At 38.9% G+C, this 24946-nt stretch overlaps 1 long non-coding RNA gene across 1 annotated transcript in view; it reads left to right on the top strand.

Annotated features, from left to right (window-relative positions):
• Positions 1-947: 947 nt before the first annotated feature.
• The window catches only part of LOC112836894 (uncharacterized), an 80831-nt gene continuing 56832 nt past the window's right edge, over positions 948-24946 (top strand). The window contains exons 1-2 of the long non-coding RNA XR_003211593.2: positions 948-1285; positions 10595-10765. This is a non-coding gene — a long non-coding RNA (uncharacterized lncRNA). The remainder of the gene's footprint in view (positions 1286-10594; positions 10766-24946) is intronic.

Genomic DNA, 24946 nt, shown 5'->3' with positions numbered 1-24946 from the left:
CATTGGGCTCCCCGCTAGGCGGGGAGCCTGCTTCTCCCTCTGCCTCTCTCTCTCTCTCTCTCTCTCTCTCTCTCTGACTCTTGTGAATAAATAAATAAAACATTTAAAAAACATAAAAAAAACTGCACCAAAAGGTCGGAAGCACAGTTTCAATTTGCCTGCATCATTCCATCCCGAAGGGTAGCTCTGCTCGGCAACAAGAGGAACGCCCAAACCCCAGAGAGTTCCCTTCACTGGGAAAAAGAGAGCAGGGACTACAGGGCACAGCATCAGAACCCACTTCAGTTTCGCCCCACCCAGAAAGAGACTGCCATAGCTGAGCCACCCAGGGACGGCTAGAAACAAGGAAGAAAGCGGATGCTTCCCTACCCGCCTCAGAGCAGGAGGCGCCCCCGCTGCCAGTGGTCGGCTCTGCAAAGAGCTTCCACAGCTCTTTCTGCTGAGAACCTCAACAGCCCTGACCCGTGCTCAGACACCGGCTGCAGCTTTCGTCCTTGCTTTCATCCTTAAGGACCTCGCTGTGGACGGCAGGGACTTCTCGGCAGAGAACAGCAGCAGTTGGTGCCACTGAGGAAACCAATGCCCAGTGCAGCCACCACAGACGCCTGTAGCTTTGGCGGCTGAGGGCTCCACAGGCTTTCACTTAGTTTACAGACATTAGCTGCCTGAGTCTTTACCTGCTCCAATCCTTCTTCTCCTCCTCATCCTCCCCCTCTTCTTCTCCAGCTGCCTCAGCCAAAGGCATCACGGACGCCCTTGGGGCCAGGATCCACCTCCTCAGCCATCCTCACAGCTTGCTTAAGTTTCTGTGCCTAGCACCTCAGGCGCCCTCAGCTGCTCAGTACCCGGATGTGGCGGGATTTTCCCCCCCACACACACTCCCTGGCGCCCACGCCCACGCGCATGCGCACAATTAATGCGCGCAGTCACACACGTGCACGCCAACAGCCGCCAGCCCCGCAGGTGTTCCTGGGCCCAGATTTGGACCTGAGTCCAGGCACTGGCCTGCGCAGTTGTGGGTACCCACAGGTAGCGCCTGTAGCTCTGCATCTGCGTACAACACGGCCTGACTTCTGTCACCGGCCTCGGCTGCTGTCACCGGCCTCGGCTGCTGTGCACAAGCCCAGAGCTAAAGCCTGCAGCCTCAGGAGTGCACAGCAACAGCCAAAGCCCAGCAGCTACTGTTGCGTCTGGATCTAGTCACCACTCCTTGTTAGCTCCTAACTGGTCCCTGTACATGGAGGACAAGGACAGACAGAAGAAAGAGGCAGAGCACTTCAGACGGGTAGGTGGCAATTTTAATAAGCAAGGGAACTCACTCGTGAGAGTTGTGTCGGGCAGCCGCAAGGCAAGTAAATCTGCACACCGCCAGCCAGAATCTTAAGTTTATATAGAAGTCTTAATGCGGTTCCGTCGTGTATTCAGTGCAGGTGATCTTAAAAAAGCCATTACTCTTTAAGGGCTATAGCCGTGAAATGGCTCCAGCTGTGGGAAGTGGGCGGAACTTACAGGACTGGGGAGTGGGTAAGGAGGCTCCAATCTCCCAGTTGCATCTCACAGGTTAATAGAAGGTCACATACTCTCGATGAACTCCTCTAACACTTTATCCCTTATGGCTGGCTTTACAATTTCATATTGCCCACCGCCTCCTTTTTCCACACTGTATCCTGAGAGGTCAGCAAGCAGTTCACTGGCATGGAGGTGGCTTGTTTGCAACTGTCTGGCTGCACCGTACCGGTGGCACATCCCATCGCAAATTCCAGTATAGCACAAAATGATCCATGGTGAAACTTGGGGCAGTGGCTCTCTCCTGTGACTTACATACCTTTACCATGTCCGGTGTCTTAGCAGGGGTTCCCAGTCTGGCATATGGGTAGCAGGCCCTACTGGTTGAGTATTTGAATGTATTAACGGCTGGGGCAGTACTTTAGTCCACCTGGTGCAGGTGGTTTTACTTGTTAGTAATTTAATCTGCTGCTTTAATATTCCTTTCTTTCTATCAGCTGTGATGCTTACCAGTTGTAAGGGAGATGTAACCACATTAAATATCATATTCATTTGGTCAGTCTTGTGTACCATGACATTTAAGATATGACTCCTGATCACTGTCTATTTGACAAGGGTATCTGTACATGGTACTTAACATCTCTAATCCCCTAATGGTGGTAACCTGGTTTGCACAGCAACAAGGTAAGTCTTGGGTTAGGCCAGACTCAGTGTCCACACAAACCAAGGCATACTTAGAACCCTCCTTCAGAGGGAAAGGGTCAATGTTATCAGTTTTCCAGTTCTTTACTTGCTGGGAACTCTGGTGGATGATCCCAGATTCCTTTCGCAGTTGCCTCAGGTGTTGTTTAGAAAATAAGGGATATGCTGTTATTGCATTCACCAAGTCACTGTATTTCCAGGTCAATTCAGCATCCTTGGCAATATGTCATCCCACCTGGGTGCTATGGTGGCCATTCTCCCCATGTATCCAATCTGTTAAATCTCCTGGAATGTCGGTTGCCAGGGTTCATATTTGGGCTAGGGCACCAGCTTGCTGAGGGTCAGGTGGTGTCAGCGCCCTGTGAGACAGGACATGGCAAACAGTGAGAACTGCCTCAAGTGCTTGCAAGAGAACACAGGTGTCTTTCCACTTATCCTAATCCACAAGGGCTTATTCAGGATCATCCATTCCTCAAAGGGAAGTTCTTACAATATGTTGTTCCTTAAAGCTCTCTGGTCACATCTGATTCTATGTATAGTTTTAAATAAGACATTCCAGTCAAATCCTTGGTAATATAATCAATGTTTCTAATTGTTTCCTGTTACAAAGAGAACAGAACCTTATTGAACTTTGCAAATAATTATTTTACCATGAAAATAAAAAATACATTTGTGACCAAATGAACCTAAAAAACATATATGAGATATTCCATCCAATAGCAGCAGAATACACATTCTTCTCAAGTAATCATGGAACATCCTCCAGCAAAGATCATATGTTAGGCAACAAAGTAAGTCTTAACAGATTTAAGAAAATTGAAATCGAGTATTTTTCCCAGGAAGAGATTTGGAAACACAAATATATTGAGGATTGAACAACATGCTCCTGAACAGCCAATAGGTCAAAAAGAAAAGGGAAATCAGAAAGTAATTTGAAGGATGCCTGGGTGGCTCAAGTCAGTTAATCATCTGCGTTGGGCTCAGGTCATGATCCCGGGGTCCTGGGATAGAGTCCCGCATCGGGCTCCATGCTCAGTAGGGAGCCTGCTTCTCCCTCTTCCTTCTGCTCCCCCTGCTTGTGTGCGCTCGCGCTCTCTCTCTCTCTCTCTCTCTCACAAATGAATAAATAAAATCTTTTTTTTAAAAGTAATTTGAGATGAATGAAAATGGAAATGCAGCACACTAAAACTCGTGTGATGTAGCAAATCAGTTCAAAGAGGGAAGATTATAGTAACAAATACCTATGCCAAAATACATAAATAAGCAGCCTAACTTTATACCTCAAGGAACTAGAAAAAGGAGACTACACTAAGCCCAGAGTTTGTAGAAGGGAGGAAATAACAAAGATCAGATGAGGATAAATGGAATTGACTGGACAAACAACAGTAAAGGTGGATGAGACAAAGATTTTTTTTTTTAGAAAAGATTAAAAAAAAGACAGACCTTTAGCTAGACTAACAATGAAAAAAGAAAGACTGAAATCATAAATTAAAGAGGAACTATTACAACTATTACAACTGATGTTAGAGAAATGCAAAGGATCTAATGCCAACAAATTTGAGTCCTGGCAGATGAACAGGAGCGAGCTAGCAAGTACAACACAGGAAGGAATTCCATGAGCAACGGAGAAAACAGGCTCACATTTTTGAAAGTGTGTCGCATTCAAGGAACTGCAAGTAATTCCCTGTAAGTAGATACATGGAGAAATGGGGAAAGACAAACCTAATAAGATATTTAGAGCCAGTGTGTTACTAGAATGTGTGTTTCATGTCAGGGAGAGTAAATACAATGTTTTGGTTCTGCCTTGATTAGTTCTGAAACTCAACCAAAATTTTCTATGAAAATTCAGTAACCAAACCAGATTTAAAACTGCCATTTTTTACTTATGGGTGTGTTGGGGCAGGGGTTGGGGGTGAGGAAAGAGGGTCAGGGAGATTGGGAAAACTGAAAATCTAACCCTGTTTTTCTCCCTTGTACTTCCTGAAAATCCTCTCTAGCCAAAATTTGGAAAATATTGCAGTAATAATTGGTTAGTGACTAAGGGGCTTTCAGAAAAGGCATTGTAAGACTTTACAATTTGGACAGAAAAATATTCTTTTCAGTCAGTATTCACAGAAAAGGAAATCTCTGAAGAGGAAAAAATTAAAACCACTGTCTTTGATTCAAGTAATCACCACTGTATACCATTGCCGTACATGATGGACGTGTGACTATGGCAAATCCAGACATCTTTCATTTTTAGGTCAAGTGTGAAATGTTTAGGGGAAGTTTTCCCACTGTTTTGGTCATAGCAAGGCAATGAAAAATAGAAAAATGCCCTAAGGCCATTGTCAGGCATGTACTTTAGCAGTAGACATTGACAAGTTATTTAATGAATAACAAACTTCAAATTTTTTATTAGAAGAGAAATCAGCTATTTCAAACGTCCCTAGATCAGAGGTTCTATTACGGTGTTCTGCAAGAATATCCATGTATAGCAAGTTCCCCAGGGATATTTATGTGTATAAATGTTTCATGATCTCTGCGTCTAGACTTCCACCTGTGTGAGAGCTCACACTTGATCTTATACATTCAAACTCTGGGCACACCTCTTACAGCCCTGAATAGAAGACAATATTTGGGGAATTCTTGAAGATTTAAATGTTAGAGATAAGAGAAATGAGATGAGAGAGTTTATAAAGCCTGTCCAAAGTCATGTAGTCTTTCACAGGTTCTCCTGAGAATTAAACTAAGTTACTTGATACAGTAACCAAGGGCATTCACTAATATCTTTATCACGCCTCCTCCCCTCCCCACAACATAGCCCCTGCCTGCATTCCCAAGTGGACATTTCCTGTCTCTCATGGAGATTATTTATACCTCAAAGAAAAGATCACTTTTAACAAGTAACAAATAGCGAATGCAGATGTTTCAATTCAATTGGCTGTTCTGGAAAAGCTCTCAGGGGTAGTGTGTGGGGGGCCTGTCAAAGCAACTGCAATTACTGATGCTCAGAAATTATTTTGCCACCAGTTTCAAGTTTTGCTCACATTTAATCTCTGGCTGCAACTAAAGACCAGAACAATCGTTTGAGATTCACATTATCTTTTCTCTTTGGTCTCTTAAGGACATGCTAAGAATTTGAGAAAATGGGCACAGCCAGATATCCAGGAGAAGCAGGAAATAGAGAACAGGGATGAATTTAAAAGGGTTTGAAGCATCTAATCAGGAGATGACTCTTTTTTTTTTTTCTTTTAAGAGAGTTGAATTGACTTTTTACATGCAAATTTGGATCAGGAAATCCCATTTATAACCTAATGAGGGTGTGAAGCTCCTAGGAGTTCTCATCAGCCATTGGACATTTGGCTTCCTGTAACTGAGAGTGAGCTCTGAGGTGTTTTTTTTTTTTTTTTTTTCTAATTCAAGTCAGATTGACGGAATGTCTCCAGAAAAACCCTGACCTGCCTAGAGCTAGGTGATAAATAATTAAGGTGTTGGGAGAGATATGGTGGCCCTCACCTGCTTGATCCCTTCAGATGCCAGGGGCTTTCAGACTGTAAGGCTCTGAGAGAATGTTCTTTTCTGATGACTTAGACCTAGGAGAGAATCAGTAGGAAGTAAAGCAATTATACTCATTGTGTAACTTAATGACACAATGTAATGTGTCTGGTAAGTGGATGTGAATATATGTGGGTTATTAAAGCAAGGTTATGGATCTGAAGAAAGCAATAACCAAACTCTAAAACATTTATGACAATATTTAACAAGCTAATATTAAGCAGACTTTTAAGAAGTTTCAAGCAACTTCATGTAATAATGGAATTAACCGAAAAGAAACAGCAGCTCCAAAGAGTATCAGTCCAATCAATCTTTTTCTCATTTTGTAATAATTTATTTGTATTATTCTCTGAGACACTGTGAACATATGTGTTTATTTCTGCTTTGATGTATTGAAACTCATTACCAAAGGACTTTTTCTAAATATCCTCTGAAATATTTATATAAATTACAGACATAACAATATTGTTTACAAATTGGCTTTATTTTTTTCTTTCTTTCTTTCTTTCTTTCTTTCTTTCTTTCTTTCTTTCTTTTTTTTTTTTTTTTTTTTTTTTTTTTTGTTCCCCTCCACCCAAGCCTTAGTAAGCTCTAATCTCAGCATGTAATTGTTGTGCTTCTGTTAGTGGGGACAGGGAGAAGATCTCAGGGTTTATAACTCCCCATCTGTGCTGGAAAGTTGACGTTTGTTGCATAATATTGTTTTTGTCAAAAAACGAAAAACTGCAAAGTGTGTACGTACAGGATAATGTGACCTTTTTATATATTGATAGCATTCACTATTGCTGACTGTATTGTGGAGTGTTGATACCATACACTTGCCCTCTTCCTAACTGAGATTATTGCTTTTTAATTTAATCCATAAGTAAAGGAAATACTATCCAATTACTTTTTAATTTTTTTAATTGTGGAAAAATATACATAACTTAAAATTGATCATTTTAACTATGTTTAAATAGTTCACTGACTTTAAATATACTCTCACTGTTGTGCAGACCTTACCACCATCCATCTCCTGAATTTTTCTCATCTTGCAAAAGTGAAAACCTGTAACCATTAGAGAATAATACCCCATTCCTCTCTTTCCTCTGCTTCTGACAACAGTCATTTTACTTTCTGTATCTATGAATTTGAATATACTAGATACCTCTTGTAGTGGAATCTTAGGTAGTATTTGTCCTTCTGTGACTGGCTTATTTCAGCTAGTACAATGTCTTCAAGGTTCATCCCAATTACAGCATGTATCAAAATTACATTCCTTTTTAAGGCTGAATACTATTCCATGATAGGTATATACAACATTATGTTTATCCATTCATCCACTGATGGATATTTAGATTATTTCCATCTTTTGGCTAATGAGAATAATGCTACTATGAACATGGATATACAAATATCTATTCAAGTTCCTGCTTTCAGTTCTTTTGGTTTTATACTCTGAAATAGAACATATGGTAATCCAGTGTTTAATTTTTTGAGGAACTACCAGAACGTTTTCTGTAACTGCTACTCCTTTTTATATTCCTACTAACAATGTACAAATATTCCAGTTTCTCCACATCCTCACCAACACTGGTTCTTTTCTTTGTGTGTGTTTTAAACAATGACTATCTTAATGTGGTGAAGTGTTCCTCATTGTGGTTTTAATTTGCATTTCCCTAATGATTAGTGATGTTGTTGGCCATTTGTCTATCTTCTTTAGGGAAATGTCTATTTAAATTATTTGCCCAATTTTTAATCAGGTTGTTCTATTCTTACTAAGTAAATTATGTTCTTAAGTGAATTTTTCCCCCATTTTAGTGTTTTTAAATTCATGGCTTTGGACTTTATTCAAGCGTCTTAACAACAAATGAGGTTTCCCTGTGTAAATTTTCATGGATTGTCTCTGCCTTTTTCATCAGGAATGTTAACATTTTACAAAATACTTTGGCCTGTGACATATTTTAAGCTGAACTGAACTGTTATCTGAAGATTAATTCATAAAACAATGAAATAATGGTCAAAAAGGCCAAATTGGTTATCTCTTATAATTCAAAATTTCTCTAAAGAAGGTAAAAGAAAACTAGTAGTTATTAACTGTGTCTTATAAAAATTAAGAGTCGATGTCAGTGAATTTTACCTTAGAAATAATAGAGCTGAATTTGGTTGAAAGTAGTCTAGTAAACTGCAAGCAGCAGCATCCAGACCCCAGAGAACCCAATATGTCTTTGTCATCTCCAATTAGATACCATTTGAAAAGTGGTACATTTAAATAAAATTTATTATTCCCCTCCAAAACCTGACATTCAGTTTAGTTCTCCCTTCCAGGCAATATTAGTACGACCCACTGATGTGCTCAAGTCCAAAGCTTGACAGACATCTTCAATTCTCATGAAGGTTCTCTCACCACTACCCCCGACCCAATCCAAGTATGAATTCTTACAAGTAGCTCACAAATTTATCAACTTCTTTTCATACCTTTTGATACCTCCATGTGCTGGGTCATTGTGGTTGGCGTACTGGAATAATTTCATAACTGGCCTCTGGATTTCATTTTTGTCTCAGTCCATTTTCTAACATCAGAAATCTTTCTAAAATACAAACCTGCTAACGTGTCCCTCTTATCTAATATATTTTTACAAGGTTCTCAGTGCCCTTAGGATGAAGTCAAAAGCCCTGATTTAGCTTGAAAGGACTACTGTGACTGTGCCATGCTTTTCTGTCTCAGCACACTCTTCTTTTCTCTTCCCTTAACCTTCTGCCTCTCTTCACTTCCTTGAATGCATATTTTCAATTCTGGGACTTTGTACTCATTGCCATCTATGTCTGAAATACCCTTCTCTTTTACCTTTGCAAAGTTGACTTCTATTTCTATATCAGTTGCTAAAGTAGAAGAAATTCCATAGCTGTCCTCTCCTGACCCACAAATCTGAGTAAACTGGTCCAACTCACTGCTTTCACTCAACTTGTGAGTCCCCTACAGAAATTTATCACATCGTGTTATAATGGCCTTTTAATTCATTTGTACTTCCACCAGACTAAAATTTCATGAGGCAAAATAACACATCCATTTTGTACATAATTTTATTCACTCCTCTACCCTAACGCTTGGTGTTATGGATTGAATTGTGTCCCTACAAAATTTGTAGGTTGAAGTCCTCACCTTCAGTATCTCAAAATGTGACACTATGTGGAGATAGGGACTTTAAAGTGGTAATTAAGATTAAATAAGGTTATATAAATGGGCCCTAATCCATTCTGACTGGTGTCCTTATAAGAAGAGGAGGAGATACCAGGTATGTATGCACAGAGGAAAGACCATGGTAGGATATAACAACTAGGTGGACATTTGCAAACCATGGAGATAAGTCTCAGGAGAAACCAAACCAGCCAAACTCTTAATTTTGAGAAATTATGACATTTTGAGAAGTATGAGAAATAAATTTGGGTTATTTAAGCCACTCAAAATACCCCAAGGTATTCTGTGCTGGCAGCTCTAGTAGACTAAACGCCTGATAAATGTAGACAGTTAACAAAAATGTGTTGAATGAGTGAAACAAAGAAAGGCATGGTCAAGGAAGATTTTCATGGATTTTGACTTGAACTTTGCTTTGATTATTTAAACAAGTTCTGCACCTGCTGTGAATCATTTATTCTGCTTTTTTTTTTTTTTTTTTTTTTTTTTAACTGTAACCTTGCAAGTTAGCCATTATTACCTCCCCTTTTCAGGTGAGGAAACTGAAGCTCAGCAAGTTTCACTGAGTCTTCTGAGGATACCCAATTAATGGTAAAGATGAATTTCAAACCTGTGTGACTGGTTCTAAGTTCAGAACATTACTATGATAACCTAATGCCTCCTACATCATCTCCTCTGATCACATTTATTTCATTTTGGTTATCTTATAAATGAGGCAATAGCATACTTTTGATACTGACTTCTATAATCACGGAGCACTTGAATTTAAATATGGTTTTATGGTGAATGATACTTTAGATAAACCACATAAATTACCTTAAGAGAGAAGATTTGCTCAGTTTTGGTCTACAATTGGCTTGAGTCTATAACATGTTAATTATTTGATGAATTTAGAAAGCTCACATTAAAATACCAGTATAAAAAGCATGTTTTGATTGTGAAAAGCCATATAATTAATATGTGAGAGTTTATTTCTAAATACATTAATTATTCTTGCAGCACACATTTAAACCTGAGTCTGACAGTGTGATATGGTTGAAAGCCTATTCAATTTAGTGTCAGAGGCAACTGGTTTCATACCTCACCTCTAAGACCTACAAGTTCTTGATGTTCTTGATTCTCAGGTCCTCTCCATAGATGCCATTTTTCTTTAAAATAATGTGAACCCCAAAGAACAGTTGTGGGGCTGGAAAGAGCAAACTCATATAAAACTCTGACACCTTTTCTTTTTTTTTTTTTTTTTTTAAAGATTTTATTTATTTATTTGAGAGAGAGAGAGAACGAGAGATAGAAAGCACGAGAGGGAAGAGGGTCAGAGGGAGAAGCAGACTCCCCGCTGAGCAGGAAGCCCGATGTGGGACTCGATCCCGGGACTCCAGGATCATGACCTGAGCCGAAGGCAGTCGCTTAACCAACTGAGCCACCCAGGCGCCCTCTGACACCTTTTCAATCAAAGTTATTACTGCTACTTTTGACATGAAGGAAGAAAAAATTAAGATGTTATAATGGAACATTTCCTCAAATCTAAAGTAATTAAACCACATCTAAAATTACTAGAAAAAGAACTGGAAATAATGAGTTTGCATAGTTTACCTAGAGCAATTTCTTACAAGCATAAAACTCTGAGGACATCTGAAATATTTTGTCAGTAATACTCCTTTTCTCTCCTTGCAGTACTTCTGAATGGCTGCTATCTGTGATGCATTGGAAAATTGCCGTTCTATCCCTGGGTGTATGTGATAAGAGCAGAGCCTGAAGAAATAAAAGGTAGCTGGTGCTTTGGTCATGTCTTAGGAACTGTGTTTCCAAACTACAAGAAAGAAGAGCTTCACCTTTGGCAGACCTGTAAGTCACCTTTAAGCTTGTTTAAGTATATTTTCTTATTTCACCCATGATCATCTCCTTTATTTCTTAACAGAAGGTCAGTTCTTTCACTGTCTTAAAGAAATCTTTAAAATCACATCTATTTGCTGTTAAACTATTAGGGCTGACAAACAGAAGGGAATAGCCTGCTGCTCCCAATAACTTACTCTTAGTAACTGCTCTGGAACCTGTGCATGAATAAGGGCTTTCTACAAATCTGGCATGCTCTGGTTGTATTTAGTTTGCTGTTGAATGTGTCATGAGTTGATGAGCTCTGCCAAGTTCACCGTGGAAGAAAGTACCTTCCTCCATCTTTCTTAATAGGTTGGTAAGCTTCAGTTATTTCTTCATTATCTCTAACGTGTTTTTTAAAGAACTGACCTAAATGTTGCTTGTCTTTTCTTTGAGGGCCTCTAAGTCACTTGAAAATAATGAATTTTATACATTTCCCCCCCCCAAAAGATACTTATCTATGCTGTTCTGGTAATGCTGCTTTTTCTGTGTTTGACTACAAATACGTTTCTGTATTTCCATCATAATGATAATGTCTAATTGGCTATGTGTCCAGCTAAAATATACATATTGACTGGGATGTCAGCAAGGTGTCAGAACAGGAGGTCCCTGGCTATAGCTCCCAGTCACAGAAGGAGCAACAAACACTTATCCACAGATAATGATTTCGTGAAAATCCCAGAACCTAGAGTGAGGGTAAAGGATGCCCTTAGACCACAAAATACAAGAAAAGCCACATTAAGTTACAAGGTTACAAGGAGTAGTTTCACTTTGACTGCATCAACCTTCCCCGAGGCTGACACAATGCCACACTGAGAGGGAGTCTCTGTGCTGACAGTTTCACCAGGGGATAACAGAGAGCCCCAAGTGGATACCCAGCTTCCACAGCATTCCAAGCTACTTCCTAAGAGGCCTGTCCAGTTCTTTTTCATGGGGGAAGTGCAGGGCTAGATTACTTGGGGTGAGCTGGGAACAAAGAAGGGGTCAAGGCTCACAGTGACCAGTGATGGTACTGCATCCCTGCTGGCAATATCACCTGACCAGTGAGTGCAACCATCCATTTGGCCCACCCATGGAGCAGAGCCGGTGGCCCTATTTTGCTAAAGAGCACAGTTGGCAGTTCTGCCAGGCTCAGGTTTCCAGATGGTAGTCCAGCCCAGCAACAGAGCACAGCTGTTGGCCCCACCCACAGAGAGAGCCAAGAGGGAGACCATGCCCAGCTGCAGAACATGTAGCCTCTGACTCTGCCCATCCAGAGAGCAACCCTGCCCTACTGCAGAGCTCAGCCTAAAACTTCACCGAGGCAAAGAGCTAAGCCAGTGATCCCACAAAACTGAGGAGCACATCCTGGGGCATTGAGGGAGCAGAGAGCTCAGAGAATGACCCTACCGGTTTGATGATGAAGCCCAGCTCCCACTGCCACCCAACTGAAATATAAAGCTTCTAACCTTAATCAGCCGGGGAGTCTAGGGAGTCTATCAGCAGCCCTGCCCAGCTGACCTGCCTGAACTGTCAACATGGTAGCAAACCCAGCCTATCAGGGAGAACAGCCAGCAGCACTGCTGGGAGGAGAACCCAACCAGTGATCCTGCTCAACTATAGTGCACAGCCTGTGGCCCTGATCAATTGCAGAGACCACCCTGCAGCCCTGCCTGAAGGCGGAGTCCAGTGTGCAGCAGCAAAACTCTGAAAAGCGTAGCCTGGGACCCCACCTGACCAGGGGTGATTGTGGAGTTCAACCTATGGAGCCACTCAATTGCAGAGTCCAACCAGTGGCTTTACCCTACCAGGGAAACTAATAAATGAACTCAGTAAAGTTATAGGGTAGAAAATCAACATACAGAAATTAATTGACAACAAAGTATCTGAAAAAGAAATTAAGGAAACCATCCTATATACAAGGACATCAAAAAGAATAAAATACTTGGGGACACATTTAACCAAGGAAATGAAAGATACATATAATAATATGTAAAACATTGATGAAACAAATTGAAGAAGACACAAATAAATTTAAAGATACCCCATGTTCGTGGATTAGAAGAATTAGTATTGTGAAAATGCCCATACTACCAAAAGTGATCTACATATTTAATGCTATCCCCCATCAAAATCCCAATGGTAGTTTTCACAGAACTAGGAAAAAAAGTACAAAAGTTTGGGAGTACCTGGGTGGCTCAGTCAGTTAAGCATCGGACTCTTGATTTTGGCTCGGGTCACAATCTTGGGGTTGTGACATTGAGCCCCATTTTGGGCTCTGTGCTCAGTGGAGAGTCTGCTTGGGATTCTCTCTCTTGCTCTCCCCCTCCCCACTGTGCTCATGCTCTCTCTCTCTCTGTCTCTCTCTCTCAAATAAATAAATCTTTAAAAAAAAAAAGTTTGTATGGAACCACAAAGACCCTAAGTAGACAAAGCAATCTCGAGAAAGAGCTTGATTTTGGCTCGGGTCACAATCTTGGGGTTGTGAGATTGAGCCCCATTTTGGGCTCCATGCTCAGTGGGAAGTCTGCTTGGGATTCTCTCTCTTCCACTCCCTCTGCCCCCCTCCCCCTGTGCTTGTTCTCTTTCTCTCTTTCTCGCAAATAAACAAATCTTAAAAAAAAAAAAAAAAAAGGTTTATATGGAAGCACAAAGACCCTAAATAGCCAAAGCAATCTTGAGAAAGAGGAACAAACCTGGAGGCATCACACTTCCTGGTACCGGCATAAAATAGATTCATAGATTGGTGGAAGAGAATAGAGAACCCAGAAATAAACCCCCTTAAATATGATCAACTGATCTTCAACAGCTGTCAAGAATACACAATGGGGAGGGGCGCCTGGGTGGCTCAGTCCTTAAGCATCTGCCTTCGGCTCAGATCGTGATCCCAGGATCCTGGGATTGAGCCCTGCATCAGGCTCCCTGCTCCACGAGGAGTCTCCTTCTCCCACTCCCCCTGCTTGTGTTCCCTCTCGCTGTCTCTCTCTCTCTGTCAAATAAATAAAATCTTAAAAAAAAAAATACACAATGGGGAAAAGATGTCTCTTCAATACATGGTGTTGGGAAAACTATAACTAAAAGGAAAAGAATGAAGATGGATCTTACCTTACACAACTCACAAACACTACCTCAAAATAAATTAAATCCTTAAATGTAAAATGTGAAACCATAAAACTCCTTGAAGAAACAAGGGAAGAAAACCTGACATTAGTCTTGGAATTATTTTTAGGTTCTGACACCAAAAGCACAGGCAACAAAAGCAAAAATGTACAAGTGGGACTATATCAAAATAAAAAGCTTCAGTACAATAAAGGAAACCATCAACGAACCACAATATGATCTAGGAATTGGAAACAGAATCTCAACGAGATATGTACACTCCCATGTTCATTACAGTGTTATTCACTGTAGTGAAGATATGGAAACAACGTAACTATCCATTGATGGATGAATGGATAAAGAAGATGTGCTGTATATAAGCCATGGAATAGTATTCAGCCATGAGAAAAAGGAAATTCTGCTAGTTGCAATAACATGGATGGATCTTGAAGGCATTGTGCTAAGTGAAATATGACAGAGAAAGACAAAACGCTGTATGATCTCAGCTGTATTTGGGATCTAAAAGAGTTGAAATAGTTAGAATGGTGGTTGCCAGGGGCTGAAGGATGGGAGAAATGAAGAGATATTGGTCAAAGGATAGACTTTCATTTATAAAATGAGTAAGTTCTGGGGATCTAATGTACAGTATTGTGAGTTTAGCTAATTTTACTCTATTGTGTACTTGAAATATGCTAAGAAAGAAGATCTTAAATGTTCTCACCACACAGTGTTATCTATGTGAGGTGATAGATGTGTTAGCTAACGATTATAGTAATCATTTCAAAATATATATATATATATTTATAGTATATATACATATACATGCATGTATATATACATATATATACATACCTTAATATATGAAATTATATTTGTTAATACTTCAATAAAATAAAAATATACATAGTGATATAGGTGGTACTTATTAAGAATAGTGAGAAGTGGCATACAAAGAAGGCAGAATACAGTTTATTTTTATTATTGTTATATTTATATAATTGTTATTTGATTTTTATAAGATAAATGATTATTTCTGGAATTTGAAAAATTTAGAGAAATAACCAGAATTCATTCATTCACAGTCTGTCGCAGAGAACCATTGTTAATAATGTTATATAATTTATGTTTAATTTCCTTTTATGCATATGTTCATTTGTGTTAATATAACATTATAAATGTAATTCTGTATTTTTATAATATTAACTTAATGCCTACACATTATGAGAATTCTGTGAATGTTACTCATGACTACATAATTTTCCATTCCATAGATGTAGTTCCGTTTATCTTTCTTTTTATTTCCATTTGGTATATATTTAAATTGTTTAATATTTATAAATTTTAAAAATGGACAAATGTTGAGGCATTTTATTGACCCTCTAATCTTCCAAGGAGAATAGCTTCAAAATCACTGATTTCAGTTATGGTGATGGATTATTTGGATGCAGGGATTGTGTCTCACCTTTAAAGCTCCAAGCTGTTGAAAAATTTCTGCCATGTGGTATCAGCTCAAATATTTGTGAGAAAATGAAATAATGAGTGACTAATATCTATAAATACATACTATGAAATTGCTTTCTTTCTGGTTGCCATGTCTAGACAAGGATCTAGGTAAACGTAATAAGCTATAAAAAGTGAGTACAGATATTTATTTAGAATACTAATATGTAGTGACCTCTGAAGTAATGTAAGTTGCTCTCAGTAGCATGTGATTATTGGTCAGAGGCCAAGTCTCTGGGAGTGGAACGTCTAGATATTGGCAGTTGAGAGTTAGCCAGCAATCTGAGGCCTACACTGCAAGAGATAAAGTAGAACTGGGCTTGACTTAAGCTGAAAATGATATTCAAAATCGTGTGCATGTGTAGGCATGGTATTACATCAATTGTCTTCTAACAGTAGCAACCACAAGGACTCCACTGTATCAGTATGGGAGAATAAAACATCTAGGTCTTATACCCCCAGCAACTTACCTTATCCATGATCTCCATACCACTTTTTTTTTCTTTATTCTCATTCACATAAACACACCACTTTTGGAGTCTGAGAGACTAGTTCAAACCTAAATGTTGACACAGGTAAATTAGCTATGTTTTATTTCCCTTTGTCCACATCCCAGGGTTATTGGGAAGATTAGGTGATGTGGTATCTATGAGGCATCTAGTACAGTTCCAAGGACCAGTGAAGTACATAAGGAATTATAGTTTCTGACCCTCCCCCATCTTAGAGCTGATGACATTTAGCTTAAATAATTTAAAGAGATTGATTTTTATTTTAAAACAAAGCAAATAACAATAAACTGCTTGAATCTCTGAGTGTCAACATTATAGGGCCATTAAAATTTGTGAGCTGGGAAAGCCCGTGATAAAAAATGATACTCTAGGAGAAATATTTTGTCAGCATTATAAAAGGTAGATTGGAAGTGGACAAGGGAATTGAACATGAAGATATAGCGGCTGTAGAAGTATCTGTAAGAATACTTTATCCAAAAAAATATGAGGCTAGGAAATTTGGAATTTCTTAATTTCCAGGATAAGAAGAAAGGCATCATGAAGTTGTACCTGTTTATTACTTAGACTCTTTTCATCAGTATTTATTCTAAGAAAGAAAGTACTTTGTCCTTAGATCAAATAAAGGAGAAGGAGACAAAATATTTTATTTTGGGGTACATGCACCAACTGCATTCAGCATAGGTGGAATGTAGGTGAAACCCAAGTGAATAAGATTAGTGACTTCTAACATGTTAAGTCTCTTACAACTTAAAAATATTGAGAAAATACAGAAGAGTTAATGCATTGTACCTTCTATAAGAGTCTAACTTAATACCCTTCTTCTCCTTTGACTAGGCGATAAGAATAGCCAGATCCAAAAATCATCCCCAAAGGGATGTTGTATGAAACTAAATAATTTTACCTTCATTTAATCACACTTATTATGACTCTCCCATTTATGAGGAATATATTCTGCTACATTTACAAATAACTAACTTAACTAATACCACAGTAGTTTATAGTTCTCCCTGTTCTAGTGGGGTGGGGTGGGTTGATGAGCAGAAAGATACTACTATTTCTTGTTGGAGTACGGTTACTTATGGAGATAATTCTATTTTCTCCTGACATTTATTACTGGCATTAACAGTTGGCACTCATTTTTTTTTTTTTACAAAGAAACTTGAGTGCCACCACTTCCCCAAGGTTATTATATGCACAATGAATAGTAAAGCATAATACAGCTGAACTGTGATACATATGCTATCTATACCTACCAAGTGACTGGCTCCCACACACCAGCTTCCTTGTCTGAGATTAAAATTCCTGTAAAATTATAAATCAATTTAGTTCATGGAGTTCTTGATTGCTCACAAAGGAAGATGTTCAATTCACAATCCCCAAGGGTTTGCAATACCCTTAATTGAAATGCTTTAAATTGTACATAGAACAGGAATAGAGAATTCAGATGCCATTGAAATGTTTTTGTATATGTTCAGCTGAAATTGGAACACATAGCATGATTGCATTATGATAGTAAAGCATTATTTCATATCAATAGTAATAACTGGATTTTGTTTAGGGAATAAAATTAATTGCCCGGCACTTCATTTGGTCTGGAAATATGAGCAAGTAACTTTGTTTTGATTGCTCCTTGGAAGGTGATTAAAAGTAGATAATCAGGGCGCCTGGGTGGCTCAGTGGGTTAAGCGACTGCCTTCGGCTCAGGTCATGATCCTGGAGTCCTGGGATTGAGTCCCGCATCGGGCTCCCTGCTCGGTGGGGAGTCTGCTTCTCCCTCTGACCCTCTTCCCTCTTGTACTCTCTATCTCTCATTCTCTCTCTCTAATAAATAAATAAAATCTTTAAAAAAAATTAAAAAAAATAAATAAAAGTAGATAATCATTTTGTCACAAAGGCCAGTGCAGAAGCACAACTGAATAAGCCATGAGTGGTGCATGTGAACTCCATTCTGATTGGGGATTTCAACTATGAAATCCATTAGATTTGCTGCTTTTGTCTGAGCAGCTGTTGATCTGCAAATATATTCATTGTAAATGTTTATATTAAACATTTAGACACAGTGTGCAGTTTGCATTGTTTTAATCCAATAAAAAGGTATCCACGGGCACCCAGTTTTGCATCTTTTAATAAAATGTGTAATGCATTTATAATGGATCCAAACACATTGCCATGAAGTTGTTTTTCTCCCCCCATTGCAAAAGACAATGACTCAAGTATTTTGGTGAATTGTTGGCAAGTTATCTTTCCAAAGTGAAATTAAACCTTAGAAAATGTCCCTAGATCTTAAATTCAAGAGTCAGCCCCTCTTGTCAACGGTGCCTCCAAGTGTTAGGGGAAAGTGAAAATTGTCTGGAATTTACTCCAAAGAGACATACTTAATGTGACTCCCTAAATAATATGTCATTGGATGGTAAGCTGATGTTCATGGTTTAAGTGTAATTTAGTTGTCTTTGTCAGTAGAATGTAATATGTTAGTTCCATATTGGTGACTCCTTTAGCATCTAAGATGTATATGACAGTGGATCAGAAAAGAAATACATAGCTCAGGACTCCTGTTAATCACCTTTTTATTTTCAAAGGCTTATTATCACTTTAAGTATCCATAATCCTCTTTCAGTATAATAATCTTAGAATGTGTTCAACCAATGGCATTTATTAAGATTTTATTTGGACTGTTTAGTATAGCATGCTTGGTAGTTAGATGGAAGCTGTGTGAACCTTGTACTGTTATAACCTCTTTAAAGTTCACTTTAAACACTCATGAAAATCACGTGATTTGTACCATAGAGGCTTATTGTGAAGTTTGAATGGAGTGTTGTAACGGACGTCACTAATTGGTGATGTCTGCATATACAGCAAGTGAAAAATATATAACCACTTCTTTCTTTAGGCAGTGTTAGCATTATCCAGGAGAAAGGTTTGGCCTGCATGAGTTCCTGTAATTTTCTTCATTCATTGTCACTGAGGGGTAGTACTATTTGTTTTGGGGTAAACAAATAGACTAGAAATAAACTATCATTAAAAAATAATAAACCTGGAATCAACTGCATAATGGGCAAAAACACATGATGCTTTAGTTTCTTTTTTGTAACCTTCTAATGCAACATGTGACAGCTGGGAAAGGAATAGCCAGTACAGAGTCATATGATTTTTGAAATGCCACCAGGCCTGTAGAAGAACAACAAGATGCAGTTTTCTGTCTGAGGGTGCCTTTGACCCCATTCCCTGTTGCTGCTGATGGAGACTTAAGGCAACATGTAGAGGAATGGAGGGATGGTGAACCAAATGCACCACTTGGGTCGTCTTTGTCTGTTTTCAGATTATTGTTTCCCAGACCCTTGGTATAAGGCTTTTATTATTTGCTTTATAGTTTCTATGTTTCTTATTGTATGTATCACAAGGATCCCATAAGCTAAATGAATGACTTCTTAGACAAAACTAAATGTTTTTCAAAAGCTATTTGAATGGTATCCCTGATATACTAATAAACCTTTAACTCTGTCTTCAATAACTACACATTTCTTCTCATTTCTCTTTAGAAGCCTCCATAAGTAGTTGGTGATAGGTTTAATAGAGGTCAAATGAATAGAAATTAGAATTTTAACCTTATTATTGAATTAATGGTGTATCCCCAATACAACCATTGGAGAGACACAACTTTTACTATGTACTTAGGAAGAGTAATTGGATGAACAGAGTCAAGAGATAATGATTGTAAAACCTGGCATTTGTACTTGGCCTCACTCCTTTGCAGAGCACATTTGAGGTGCATTATATCATTTGGTTATTGTTTTATTTTAGTATGTCAAGTGCTGTGCTCTGGGTCCCACAACCCATTTGCCTTATAGGAGAGAAAACTGTGTAGCTCCTTACAATTTGGCTGCAGCCTAACTTCCAGGGTTTTCTCAAGAGAGGATCTTAAAAATAAATTGAATTGATGCAGAACTATGAGAGAGAATATTAGAAGGGAATTAATTTAGTCTAAGGTTTCAGGAGAGGCATCCCTAAGGTAGTACATGTTGAAATGGCGCAGGATGCTAAACAGTCAACTGTGTAGGAAGTGGGATGGGGGAAAGGATTTCATAGTTTAGGAAATAGCAGCAGAGGAGAATAGAGGAACAAGGGCCATTGGTTGGAAAAAAGGGAGTTTATGTTGAGGAAGCATGAAAGAGAGAGAGAGAGAACCATTGAGTGAGATGACAAGAGTGAGTGATGGCAGGCTGGAGAGATAAGAGATGAGAGGAAAGGGGAGAATGGAAAGTAAGGAGAGGGAAAAAGAAAGCAAGCAAGGAAAGAAAATGAGAATTGGGTAAATAAGGAAAGGGCTAGGGACTCAGGGCTAGAACAGTCAGCATTCTAATGTAAGCCACATTCAAATTTTGGACATCCTATGTTATGAAAGCACTTGGAGTGCTAAAGATGACCACGCCATAATCAAATTTGGGAAGTGTGGTTCCATAAAGGGAAGAGGATGATTTTTCACTTTAGAAGTTTAAAATCTAGGGGTGCCTGGATGGCTCAGTCTATTGAACATTCAATTCTGGGTTTCAGCTCAGATCATGGTCTCAGAGTCCTGAGATCGAGTCCCCCCAATGGGCTCCCTGCTCAGCATGGAGTCTACTTGAGATTCTCTCTGTCTCCCTTTACCCCTCCCCCTACTCGTGCACTCTCTCCCTCACTCTCTAAAATAAACAAAATCTTTAAAAAGAATTTCAAATCTATGGGAGAGAGGAAGAAGTAGAAAAAATACATAACAAAAATACTGCAGAATGGCAAAAACAACATGATATGAGTAAGTAAAGGGGGCTATCATGATTTATAGAAAGAAAACCAATCCAAACCTAAAGGAGAAGATGGAACATAAATTGATATCTGAGATGAGTCTTTAAAGAATTAATAACTGTCAGAGGAAAAATAAATAAATATGTCCTAGGCAGAGGAAACAATCCAGGATGGTCATACGAAAAGAGAGAAAGAGAGAGAGAGAGAGAGAGAGGAAGGGAGGGAGGGAGGAAGGAAAGAGAAGGGGGAAACCTAACAAGTGTTGGGAAGGATGTGGAGAAATGAGAGCACTTAAACTTTGCTGGTGGGAATAGAAAATGGTTCATCTGCTGTGGAAAACAGTTTGTCAGTCCCTCAAAAAGATAAACATAAAATTACCACATAATCCAGCAATTCCAGTCCTAGATATATACTCAAAATAATTGAAAACAAGATATTCAAACATATAGGTGCATACACATGGTATTCATAATAGTCAAAATGGAGGAGCAACTCAAATGTCCATCAACAGATGAATAGGTATTGAAATTGAAGCATGCACATACAGAGGAATATTATTCATCCATAAAAAGAGAACAAAGTAGAGATACATGCTACAGTATAGATAAACCTCAAAAGTATTATGCTGAGTATAAGAAGCCAGACACTTAAGGTCATATAGAACATGATTCCATTTATATGAAAGATCTAGAATAGGAATATCCATAGAAAGAGAAAACAGATGCCATTTGCCAAGGGCTGGAGTGAGAGGAAAAATAGGGAATAATTGCTTAATGGCCATAGGGTTTTCTTTTTTTTTTTTTAAAGATTTTTTTAATTTATTTATTTGACAGAGACAGAGATAGCGAGAGCAGGAATACAAGCAGGGGTAGTGGGAGAGGGAGAAGCAGGCTTCCTGCAGAGCAGGGAGCCCGATGTGGGACTCGATCCCAGGACCCTGAGATCATGACCTGAGCCGAAGGCAGACGCTTAATGACTGAGCCACCCAGGCGCCCACAGGGTTTCCTTTTCAAGTGACGGATAGATTTTGGAACTAGATAGAGGTAGTGTTTGCACAATATTGTGAGTGTACTAAATGCCACTAAATGGTTCACTTTAAAGGGTTAATTTTATATTTTGTGAATTTCCCCTCAAAAATAAAACTGAGAAGTTTAAACTTCATACGTAAAGTCATGGGGAGCACTGAAAGGAAGAAAGAATTTGAAAAATGGAAGATGAAGAAGAGAGCAAGGAGAGGAGGAAAGAAGGCAGATCACACATGTGTTTCTGAAAGATGACTCTGCCCCCCCCCCCAAAAAAAGAATAAAACCCTGCAGAAGAGGCAGTGCATTCTGTGAATCGAGCTTTAGATTTCCTGGAGACGGGTCTGGGAAGAAATTTGAATCTGAAATGTATATTTGGGTGTACTGTTTAAACCTTGTAATCAAAAGAGCTGTTCCTTTAAAAATGATTTTAGGATGAGCACTTCAAGTCCACATTTTCTAACTAGCCATCAGGTCTTATAATTATTTTTAGGTTGAAAAGTTTTAGAGAAATGTAAGAGCGAAACTCAGAGAAATATCCTCAGGGAGGTCACATTGTATAAAGCATCTCTGCAGAAAGCTGGGTTTCCCGGAGTTAGGACACAGCAGAGCCAATTATCCAAAGATTTATGAGCAAATTGGTCTAACTGATAAAGACAGGACATAATCCAATAAAATTTTGATTTTTATTCCCAAACTTTAAAGTGTGTTTCTGTGTGTGTGTTCGTGCATGTGCGACCACATGCCTAACCAAGTAATTATAAAATGCTGAATTCTGTGATTGACTTTCCATCCTAGGAAAGAGTAAATGAAAAGCCTTTCCTGCTGTTTGGGGTACAGACCATATGATCTGAGAGATCAGCTCACACTAAGCAATTGACATGACAGGATGGAATGGTTTTATGATTCCTGTTGGCCAAGTTCTATCCAAATAGTGTCGGGGATATAAATTGGTGTAGCCACTATGATAGACAGCATGGCGTTTCCTCAAAAAGCTAAAAATAAAAATACCATATGATCCAGCATTTCCACTACTGATATTGACCCTAAATATGAAAACACTAAATTAGAAAGATATATGTACCCCAATGTTTATTGCAGCATTATTTACAATAGCCAAGATATGGAAGCAATCCAAGTATCCATCTATAGATGGATGGATAAAGAAGATGTGGGGTGTGTGTGTGTGTGTGTGTGTATGTGTATATATATGTATATACATATATATAATGGAATATTACTCAAGCATAAACAAGAATGAGATCTTGCCATTTGTAACAAAATGGATGGATCTAGAGGATATTGTGCTAAGTGAAATAAGTTAGAGAAAGACAAATACCATATGATTTCTCTTATATGTGGAATCTAAAGTGCATGCACACACACACACACACACACACACACACACACACACACACAGCCTCATAAATCGAACAAGCTGGTGGTTGCCAGAAGTCGGGCAGTGAGGGGATGGTTGAAATAGGTGAAGGGGATTAAGAGGTACATAAAAACATCCAATTATAAAATAAATAAGTCATGGGGATGAAAAGTACAGCAGAGAGAATGTAGCCAGTGGTGTTATAATAACATTGTATGGTGACAGATGGTGACTACACATACGTGGTGAGCATTATGTAACGTACAGAATTGTCAAATCACTATGTTGTACACATGAATATAACATTGTATGTCAAGTGTAATTCAAATTTTAAAAAGGAAAGAAAAACAAACACTGCTTGGAATAAAGAGATTAGGGAAGGTAATCTTAGCTAAATATCTTCTCATTCTTGGGTCTCCTTCATCTCTTTGCTTTTTTTTTATTTTTTTAAAGATTTTATTTATTTATTCATGAGAGACAGGGAGAGAGAGAGAGAGAAGCAGAGGGAGAAGCAGGTTCCCAAGGAGTAGGGAGCCCGATACGGGACTCGATCCCAGGACCCTGGGATCATGACCCGAGCCAAAGGCAGACGCCCAACCATCTGAGACACCCAGGCGCCCTCCTTCATGTCTTTGTATCATGAGTGTGTTGAAGATAAGTAGTTCTCTAACTTATTTTGCATAAGGAATCACTGAGGGAAGGTGTTAAAATGCAAATTCTTGGGCCACAGGCAAATATACTCTGACCCAGTAGTACTTGATCCTGATATTACTAACATGAGAAATATTGAAAAGGCAATGTTTAAGGTTTAAGGTACATTCCTGCTCAAGCATTCTATGGCTCAATAATCTTATCTTGCTTCCTATGGCAACAGTATCTTTACCAACCATGATGAATCACATCCATAGAATTTTTGTGACATGACTAATCACACACATAGTCATGTTGATTTCCTCTTCAAGCAAAATACATTGACGGTGTTTTTTCTTTAATCACACTATGAAGAATATAAAGGGTATAGAAGTAAGTAGTGAATTGAATGAAAACCCTAAGACTTGTGCTTTCTTTCTTTCTTTGTTTTTTTTTTTTTTTAAAGATTTTATTTATTTATTTGACAGAGAGAGACAGTGAGAGCAGGAACACAAGCAGGGGGAGTGGGAGAGGGAGAAACAGGCTTCCCGCTGAGCAGGGAGCCCGATGTGGGACTCGATCCCAGGACCCTGGGATCATGACCTGAGCCGAAGGCAGACGCTTAATGACTTGGGCACCCAGGCGCCCAAGACTTGTGCTTTCTGAGTTAAGATTTTTATAGCTAGGTTTATTTCAACCCTGGCATACAGGTATCCCTGCTTTTCAAAGTTTTTGTTAGACCACTTCACTTTTATGAAAGACCTGTATTAGTACCTGTTTTTGCTAACAAAAAAGAAATCTCTGAGGAGGATTTTTACTTTTACAGGGAAAGGCCAAAAGCAAGAATAGTGTTCAGTGTCTGGTTTTGAGACCCTCTGAGCAGGGATAGCTGTACCACCAAGCTCCTTCCCTGAGAACTACACTCAGCATCTCCTCACCAAGTGGCCATAGCTTTGAACTGTGTCTGTGAGCATCTGTGCTTTATCTCAATTTATTTTGCGCATCCATTAGGAAGATGTGTCCAAAAGTATCAGAAAAACCTAAGAGAGGTTATTTTTTGGGTCTGGGAACACTCAAAAATTTTCCCTGTAAATTGTAACTGCTTCTTCACTTGAATGCTCTACTTTCAGATAGCTGGGGAAACCTATATTAAGCTACCATTTATTTATTACCTCTGATAAACCAGACACTAGCATAAGTGATTCAAGGATAATAGAGCATCAACTCATGATCTGAAGGACATCAAGGTCAC

This window comes from Callorhinus ursinus, unplaced genomic scaffold, assembly GCF_003265705.2.
Source record: "Callorhinus ursinus isolate GAN/ISIS: 27379988/994484 unplaced genomic scaffold, GSC_fseal_2.0 scaffold37, whole genome shotgun sequence".
Classification (NCBI taxonomy): domain Eukaryota; kingdom Metazoa; phylum Chordata; class Mammalia; order Carnivora; family Otariidae; genus Callorhinus; species Callorhinus ursinus.
Note: the sequence above shows the minus strand (reverse complement) of the source record. Positions and strands in the feature narration are given on the sequence as shown.